The 7,962-nt window shown below is 54.8% G+C and overlaps 1 non-coding gene across 1 annotated transcript; it reads right to left on the bottom strand.

Annotated features, from left to right (window-relative positions):
* Positions 1–5,052: 5,052 nt before the first annotated feature.
* Positions 5,053–5,125, bottom strand: TRNAK-CUU. Its single transcript has one exon. It is a non-coding gene; the product is annotated as a tRNA-Lys (tRNA).
* Between the last annotated feature and the right edge of the window lie 2,837 nt (positions 5,126–7,962).

Raw genomic sequence — 7,962 nt, 5'->3', positions numbered from 1 at the left:
GAGCACAAAACTTTCAGCCGAACATTTCGCTCCCTTCCCGCCTCCGCCCAAGTGGCAAGGGAGAAGCGGAGGAGACACGCCCGGCTCAAAGACGCCTCCCTCCCACTTCCTGTACGCTGTGCAAAGCTCTTGGCCTGCCTCATGCCTCGTCAGGAAAGCACGGCCATGCGGCCCAAGCCTGAGTCACGTCCGCAGCCTGGCCCGCCCGGCTGACGGCCGCGCAGAGCACGCGCGAGTCAATGGCAGGTCGAGTCCGGAGCCTCGGCTCTTTCCTGACAGCCACACACACAGCTGCCTAGCGCCCCAGAGCCTCCCTCGTGTTCTCCCGCAGCAGCCGCCTGCCGGGTGGTGGAAAAGGGGACCAGGAAGCACTGCAGCCTCAGGCAGGACAGGAGGCCCTCGCCACGCCCAGGCCTGCCTCTTGCCTTCAGCCCAGGCAGCCAGAGGTGCCGGGAGCTCCTGGCAGGCCGCCGCCTCAGCCACCTCTTGCCTCATGGCCTAGGCTCTTGGTACTCTGCTGGTCACCGGCTCGCTTGAAGGCCCAGAGGGAAAAGAAACAAGCGCACACGAGCAGAGGATGGTTTGATTCATCAACCTCTGGGTTATGGGCCCAGCACACTCCCGCTGCGCCACTCTGCTGCTTCTTCACACCCTCCCCTGCCACCTAGCCACCACTATCCGGATTAGTGCCTTACGCGCTCTCGTGCTGGCAGGCAGATGCGCAGGCTGCCAGGCAGCTGCCCTGGTCACAGGATTTACAGCTTCTACAGGGTAAAAGGGATCTGTTGGGGTTTGGACCCCATTGGGAGCTGGGTAGCTGAGTGCCAGAGACGGGAGCACTTCTTAAACTGTTTTCAGTTAAACCTTCAGCTTGTGGGGACGAGTTTCAACCTTGGATCCGTGTCTGCAGCAGGCAAGCGCGTCTGGCACGATCCGCCCCGCCCGCTGTATTAGCAGACTAAAACCCGAGCAAACGCACACGCCTTGCAAAGGAACAGGAGTCGGGATCTCGAACATATATCAACATTTTATTAAGATGATGCTCAAAGATAAAAAAGTGTACGGCACAGCGTTTAGGCGTAGAAGTTTCTGGTGCTCAGGGAACAACGTATGGCTTACCCAAGGGGTGCAGTTTGGTTTAAGATCGGGTGGCGTAAGGAATACGTAATCTGCAGTAGCCCTGACTGGGGGTAAAAGTTTAATGTACAGACACTGAGTTAGGAGGGTATGTTGTCCATCTGAGGGCTACGTTGGGGTGTGGAATATAATGAGCGGACACCACAATGAGGATGGATTGACCCCTATTTGGTGAGTTTTAACGTTCATTGTTTTGGAATCTTTGCCACAATCTACTTGAAGCAGGGTCAGAATGACGTCTACCCTGCCATCTGTTGGTGATCTGTCGTCAAGGCCTGTCACGGGCTGGTGCTTCAGTTTCCTCTAGGCAGCAGTGCTGCAGGCTCCTTTGGTCAGTTCCCATGCAACTATGTCGGGGGAAGGGGGAGTAGAGGCTCATGCTCCCCAGCCCCACGTCCCTCCCGCAGCAGCTGGGGAATCCAGGCCAAATGTAACCCTGGTAGCTGGGCCGGGATTAGCCTGGGACGGGGTAGGGCTGGGGAGGAATTGTGGGGGAGACAGATGCACCCGCTGTGAGGGGAGATCCTCCCATTCCCTGCCAACCCCCCTCACTCCTTGCAGCACGGCGCCCCCTAGCACTTCTTTCTCTGTCGTGGGGGTGTCTGCTGCCTGCTTCTCCCTTAGCATCAGCTTTCCCCATCCTGGGGCACTGGCGTCACCTGTCCTGTGCAAACAGGAATGCCCCGGTGTGCCCCATGGCACTGCCCTGGAATTGGGGGGGGCAGCTGTGGATGGAGCCATATCGAAATATGGGGGTGGGCAAGGCTGGGGACCAGGACTCCTGGGTTCTCCCCTCAAATGTGGGAGGGGAGTGGAAGTTAGGAGGTAGAGGGGGGGAGGGGCAGGGCTGGGATCCAGGGCTCCTGCTTTTTCTGGTTTTCTCCACCTCCTGAAGCTGCCTCAGTCCTTTCAGTGCATTTCCTGTTCCAAATTCATTTGCTGACTTGTGTAACTCACCCCAGAGGTGGCTGCATCTCAGTGTTGGGTGAGGCACCCTGGCTGCATCACCTCCTAACAGCGTCTCTCTCCCCTGCAGGTGACCCTGCAGCACTCGCAAACATCCATAAGATCATGGGGGCACTTTGAGCATTGGGCAGGCAGGGGCCAGGCGCCCAGCCCCGCACCAGAAAATGGGACCCAGCCCCTACTTTTACAGGGATTAAAGAGGGGCAAAGGGGGCAAATCAGAGGAGGGTGGCCAGGGTCTGAGCAGGGGGTGGAAATTGACTGGTCGGGTCAAGCAGCTGGAGGCAGAGTTAGGAGAGGGGCTGAAGGGCAAAGTCAGGAGGGGAAGGAGCCGGGTTAAGCCCAGGAGGCGCTGCCAGAGGTTAAACCCGGCACAGGCAGGGGCAGAGGGTAACAGTTACCCCCGGGGCTGAGACTCCAGTGTTTGCAAAGATGTGGGGGAGCAGAGGGCTTTTCTATTTCCCCTCCACAGGCAGCACCTCTCAGCATGGGCTTCCTGAGGCTGGGCTCTTAAAGGCACAGGCATCCCACTGCCTAGACACTGCAGCTCCTCTCTGATGTAACCTACTGAGGTGCTGCAGTAGGAGACTCAATTCAGTGAAACCGAATTCCGTATGCCCCCAGCCAGGGGGCTGTGCACCCCGCCCCCGAATTTCCCCAACACCCCCCAGTGGTCAGGTAGTTACATGCAGCACTGCCAGTGTTGTCACTGCTCGCACATGTGACTGGACATTGCAACGTTAACACACACTTTCAAAGCAGATCCAACCTCTGAAACATACTTGTACCTGAGACAGTAAAATAGGATTGAAAAGTCTGGACAAAGCCGGGTTTCCTCACCCAGCTGTTGTGTTTGCTGACAATGTCGGTGCATTGGCTTCGACAATGTTGGCCAACCTCAGAATTTCAAATGATGATTTGGAAGCAAGGTGTGAATGAGCTCTGCCTGACAGCTAGTGATGAGCCAGGGTTGGGGATGCTTTGGGACCAGACTGTATTTACATGAACTCACCTACTCTGCCGAGGTGTCCAGCAGACAGAGCTGTGCTGCCTCTGCTCTAGGTGGCCAGAGGAGGAGGGAAGGTGTGTGGGGCTCCAGCCTGGGAATCTTCCTCCCTCCTGCCAAGCCCTGACTATCAATCCCGGCCCTGACCCTCCTTTCTTCAAGCGCCATGTGGGCCCCAGGAAAAGTGTGGCAGGAAGCACCAGGGCCAAACTTGTGGGCATCAGGTGAAGCAGCAAGAATCCCAACCACCAGGGTAGCAAGTTCTAGAGCCCCAACCCATTGTGGCCACCCCAGCCAGAGACCTGGCTCTAGGAGGTGGGAGTCACCCAGCAAGAGGGGAAAGATTGGCTCTTGCACAACTGGAGACAGGAAGTTGAGCACTGGGAGCTCCAGGTCTTTACCACAAGGTCCCACTGAGATTTGAACTCAGATTGCAGGATTCAGAGTCCTGAGTGGTGCCCATTACACCACGGGACCAGCTTGTGCTGCTTTCTCTGCACATCGGTGACCCTCACGGGACTGGCTCGAGTAGAGACTGTTGGCCCCTACTAAAACTTAGTGGGGTTTTTGGTTGGCTAGTTCCCAGCAGCAATAGAAGGGGGAAGGGCCAATGGGAAACAGGACCCTGAGTCAGAAACTCCCCAGGGGCAATGGGGAGAGGCCCAATCTGCAAGTTAGCCCCACAGACAGGCCAGGCAGTGTAATGAGAGTCACCAGGCCAGGGGTCCCATCCTCTGTGGGAGCTGGAACTGCCTGGGCCAGAGTGGGGCAGAGCTAAGGAGAGCAGGAGCCCGAGAAGAGCCGGGGAGCAGAGCTGCACCAGCCAGGGAGAACCAGAGCAGATCCGTGCTGGGAGCCGAGCCGCAGCAGCACGAGCCGTAGAAGCTGCCCAGGGAGCAGATCTGTGCTGGGAGAAGAGCTGCAGCAAGCGGAGCCAGAGGAGCAGCCCAGGGAGCTGGAGGCAGAGCCGCAGCAGCACTGGGGCTGGAGGTGGGTGCAGTGAGCAGCGTGGGAGAGCAAGGGGGACCCGGGGCAGAAGGCCCAGTGCAAGGAGCTGCCACCCGTCACGAGATCTTGCAGGCCAGACATGGGGGGGTGGGGGGATCATATCCCCTACATGGGGGCTGACACTGGGAACAAGGGCCTGTCACCTAGAGCACGTGGCCACTGCCAGAGCAAGTGTCCAGCCGTGGTGTCCCTGCAGCACAGCCAGGGCCTGGGGAGGAGGCCTGGGACATGTGAGGGAGAGACTGTGACCTGCCCTGACCCTCCAGAGACGCTGGTTGTGATCTCCCTGCACCACAGAACAGGGTGACGTGTTTTCCTTTCCCATCTTTCCTTGTGTTTTACATTGATTGCTGGGTAGTAAATGGTGTTTGCTTGAAGCACATGCAGTGAGGAGTGGGTCAGGGAAGTGCCCAGAGTGGAGACACTGTAGCCCTGTTCAAGTGATCATGACAAGATTGGGGGTCATCAAACCCCCCAGGATTCCTGGGCCCAGCCTTGTTGGGGTTACGAGGTCTCTGCTGCACAGGAGAGTAGAAAGAGCGTCCTTGGGGTCAGGCAGCCTCTGGGTAGGGGGGTGGGGACTCAGATCCTTTCTCTGGCCAATTGCACCAGGGTCGTGTATAAACCAGGAAGTTCCCACAATAGCCAGATGTGAACCCCTGTACACTTGTGCTCTGTCCTCATTGCTTCTCTGTCTCTCTTCCCCCATCTCTGCTGCTCCCCCTCTGGGCTTTCTCAGCACCTGGCCCCACAGCACTTCCTGCCAGCCAGAGACACTGTGTTCTAGGCCTGCTCCTGTGGATGTGGCCTCTCTCCTGATTCCTGAGGAAAGGAACCTCTCAGGAAATGGCCACAGCTTCTGGGAATCCGCATGTGGCTGGTGGGCAGCACCAGGAATCATTTGGCTCCTGGCACACAAGGCAACTTAAAGCTGAGCACCCAGACAGGGGCTTGAACCCTGGACCCTCAGATTAAGAGCCTGATGCTCTACCAACTGAACTACCTGGGCTTGTTGAGGTCATCTTCACCGTTCAGCACAAGAGTGAGCAGGCCGGCAAATGAGAGGCAAAAAAAGTCCCCAGAACCCTCCTCTTTTCTGCACAGCCACTGCCTGTCAGCAGGATTCCTCCTCCTCCTCCCTCCTGTGCCTCAGTGCGACTAAATCTCCACACCTAGACAGCCGGTCCATCCGCTGCACCCCAATCCCCCATGCCTGAGCCTCCCTGCCAAAGCCCTGCACCTGGCTCCAGAGAATTAAGTCTCATGTGTCGCTGGGAACTCGACTTCTTGTGCCCAGAGAGTGTCGGCCCCCCTCAGCAGATGACCTGAGAAGAACAATGTCCCCCTTTTCCAAAGAAGGGCTTGGAGGGGTTTTTCTCATGTTACCATGTGGCCTAATGGATAAGGTGTCTGAGTGTGGATCAGAAGACTGAAGTTTCGAGTCCCTTGGTGGTTGTGTTTCTGCAGTTTCACTGTTGTGCTGAAAGTCCTGCTCCCTTCAGGGCTGGAACCTCTTCTTGGCGGCTCAGGCCAATGCTCGGCTTCAGCTACAGCCCGGGAAGGAGTTGGGGTTGGGCGTCACAAAGGCTGGGGCATAAGCACCAGGTGATTCCAGTCTCGCCTTTGCCCTTCCTGACTTGCCAAAGAAAATGGGCGGCTGCCCGGGCTAGCGTGTGCACCTGTCCCTGTGCTGGAGGGTACTTGCTACATAGCGTCTTCAGAGCCTGGGTGTTTCTCTGCTTCTCGCCAGCTCAGAAAAGCCTCTTGGGGTAAAATCTCCTGCCCCACTGCAAAAGTGAGCACCGTGAGTGGGACCAGTCAGAGGCCCCACCATGGGGGCTGGCCCTGCTTTCCTACCATCTTGTGATGTTGGCCACAGAGCATCAGCAGCCACCCTGCATGCTGGTGACCTTCAGTGGGTGTTTCTCATAGGACCTAATCACATCAGACACGCCATCAGGGGCTCGTACACCTGCACATCTACCAACGTGATATATGCCATCATGTGCCAGCAATGCCCCTCTGCCATGTACATTGGCCAAACCGGACAGTCTCTACGCAAAAGAATAAATGGACACAAATCTGACATCAGGAATCATAACATTCAAAAACCAGTGGGAGAACACTTCAACCTCTCTAACCACTCAGTGACAGACTTAAAGGTGGCGGTTTTGCAACAAAAAAACTTCAAAAACAGACTCCAAAGAGAATCTGCTGAACTTGAATTAATATGCAAATTAGATACAATTAACACTGGCCTAAACAGAGACTGGGAATGGTTGGGTCATTACACTAATTGAATCTATTTCCCTATGTTAAGTTCTCCTCACACCTTCTATGGGCCATCTTATTATCACTTCAAAAAGTTTTTTTTCCTCCTGCTGATGATAGCTCATCTCAATTGATTAGACTTTTCCTGTTGGTATGCATACTTCCACCTTTTCATGTTCTCTGTATGTATAAATATCTCCTGTCTGTATGTTCCATTCTATGCATCCAAAGAAGTGAGCTATAGCTCACGAAATCTTATGCTAAAATAAATTTGTTAGTCTTTAAGGTGCCACAAGTACTCCTGTTCTTTTTGCTAAATTTTAGTGTTGAACCCCAAACCCCAGCCCACTTGACTTTGGAACCCCTGTCCCCTGCCTAGCAAGTGCTATTGAATTGAGGGTGAGTCCCTCAATCGGGGTCTGCCAAGCACAGTAGCAGATTCACACACCCTCGATTCACACAACAAGGATAACAACCCTTTATTTCTCCTGCTCCTGTAACATGGAGACTGGGAATCCAACACCAGACAAAAGTGATCATTTTGGCAAGCAACCCAACCTATTTCCAACACACTGTAAAATCCACATGCAGACTCATACACGAAACCTTGCAAGAAAATGTTCCTGAGGGGGCCTGAAGCACCTGCTGCTGGAGGGAAGGAGGGAGCTGTGGGTTGGGATTGAGGAGTAGCGTGAGGAGGGAGGACCTGTGGGTTGGGATTGAGGGGCACTGGGAATAGGAGGGGGCTGTGGGCTGGGACAGAGAAGAAGGGTGAAGAGGAGCAGGCTCTGGTTGGGAGTGAGGAGCAGTGAGCATAGGAGGGACTGAGGGTTGGGTCTGACGGGCACTGGGAAAAGAGGGGACATGGGTTTGGGCTGAAGAGCATCTTCATTTGGGGATCCAGCAGGACAGGGGAAGGCAGCAGGTGATTCTAATTCCTTAGGGATATTGTGTGTGTTTGTATGTGTGTGTGTGTGTGTGTGTGCAGGGAAGGAACATGCTCTATGCCCAGAGGCCTTTATTCCTCCAGGCTGCAAGGACAGAGGGCTGTCAGGAAGTTGCCCTTCACCCCCAAAAGGGCCTTCTGAGAAAGGGAAAATCCTGCAGAGAAAAAGTAACATCAAAGAGGACCTGAGAAAGACAGTTTACAATCTTGGTGAGTAGTTTATCACCTGACCAGGGACTTGAACCCTGGATCCTCAGATTAAAAGTCTGATGCTTTGCCAACTGAACTAGCCAGGCTCACAAAGAACAACACCAAGTTGGTGCAGAGGAGAAACTAGTCAAGAAAACAAGAGCGGTAAATAACAGTGGAAACCTGCTGCTCTCTCTGGCCCAGTAAACACTATGAGTTTATATCAAATTTAGCAGCGTTAAATCGCATTAACCCTGCACCAATCCACACAACCAAGCCCTTTATATCAATATAAAGGGCTCTTAATACCGGTATCTGTACTCCTCCCCGACGAGGGGAGTAGCACTGAAATCGGTATTGCCATGTCGGATTAGGGTTAGTGTGGCCACAATTCAATGGTATTGGCCTCCAGGCGCCATCCCACAGTGCACCATTGTGAC

The sequence above is a fragment of the Mauremys reevesii genome, unplaced genomic scaffold (genome assembly GCF_016161935.1).
Source record: "Mauremys reevesii isolate NIE-2019 unplaced genomic scaffold, ASM1616193v1 Contig92, whole genome shotgun sequence".
Lineage (NCBI taxonomy): Eukaryota > Metazoa > Chordata > Testudines > Geoemydidae > Mauremys > Mauremys reevesii.
The sequence above is the reverse complement of the archived record's forward strand: the minus strand, read 5'-3'. Positions and strand labels throughout refer to the sequence as shown.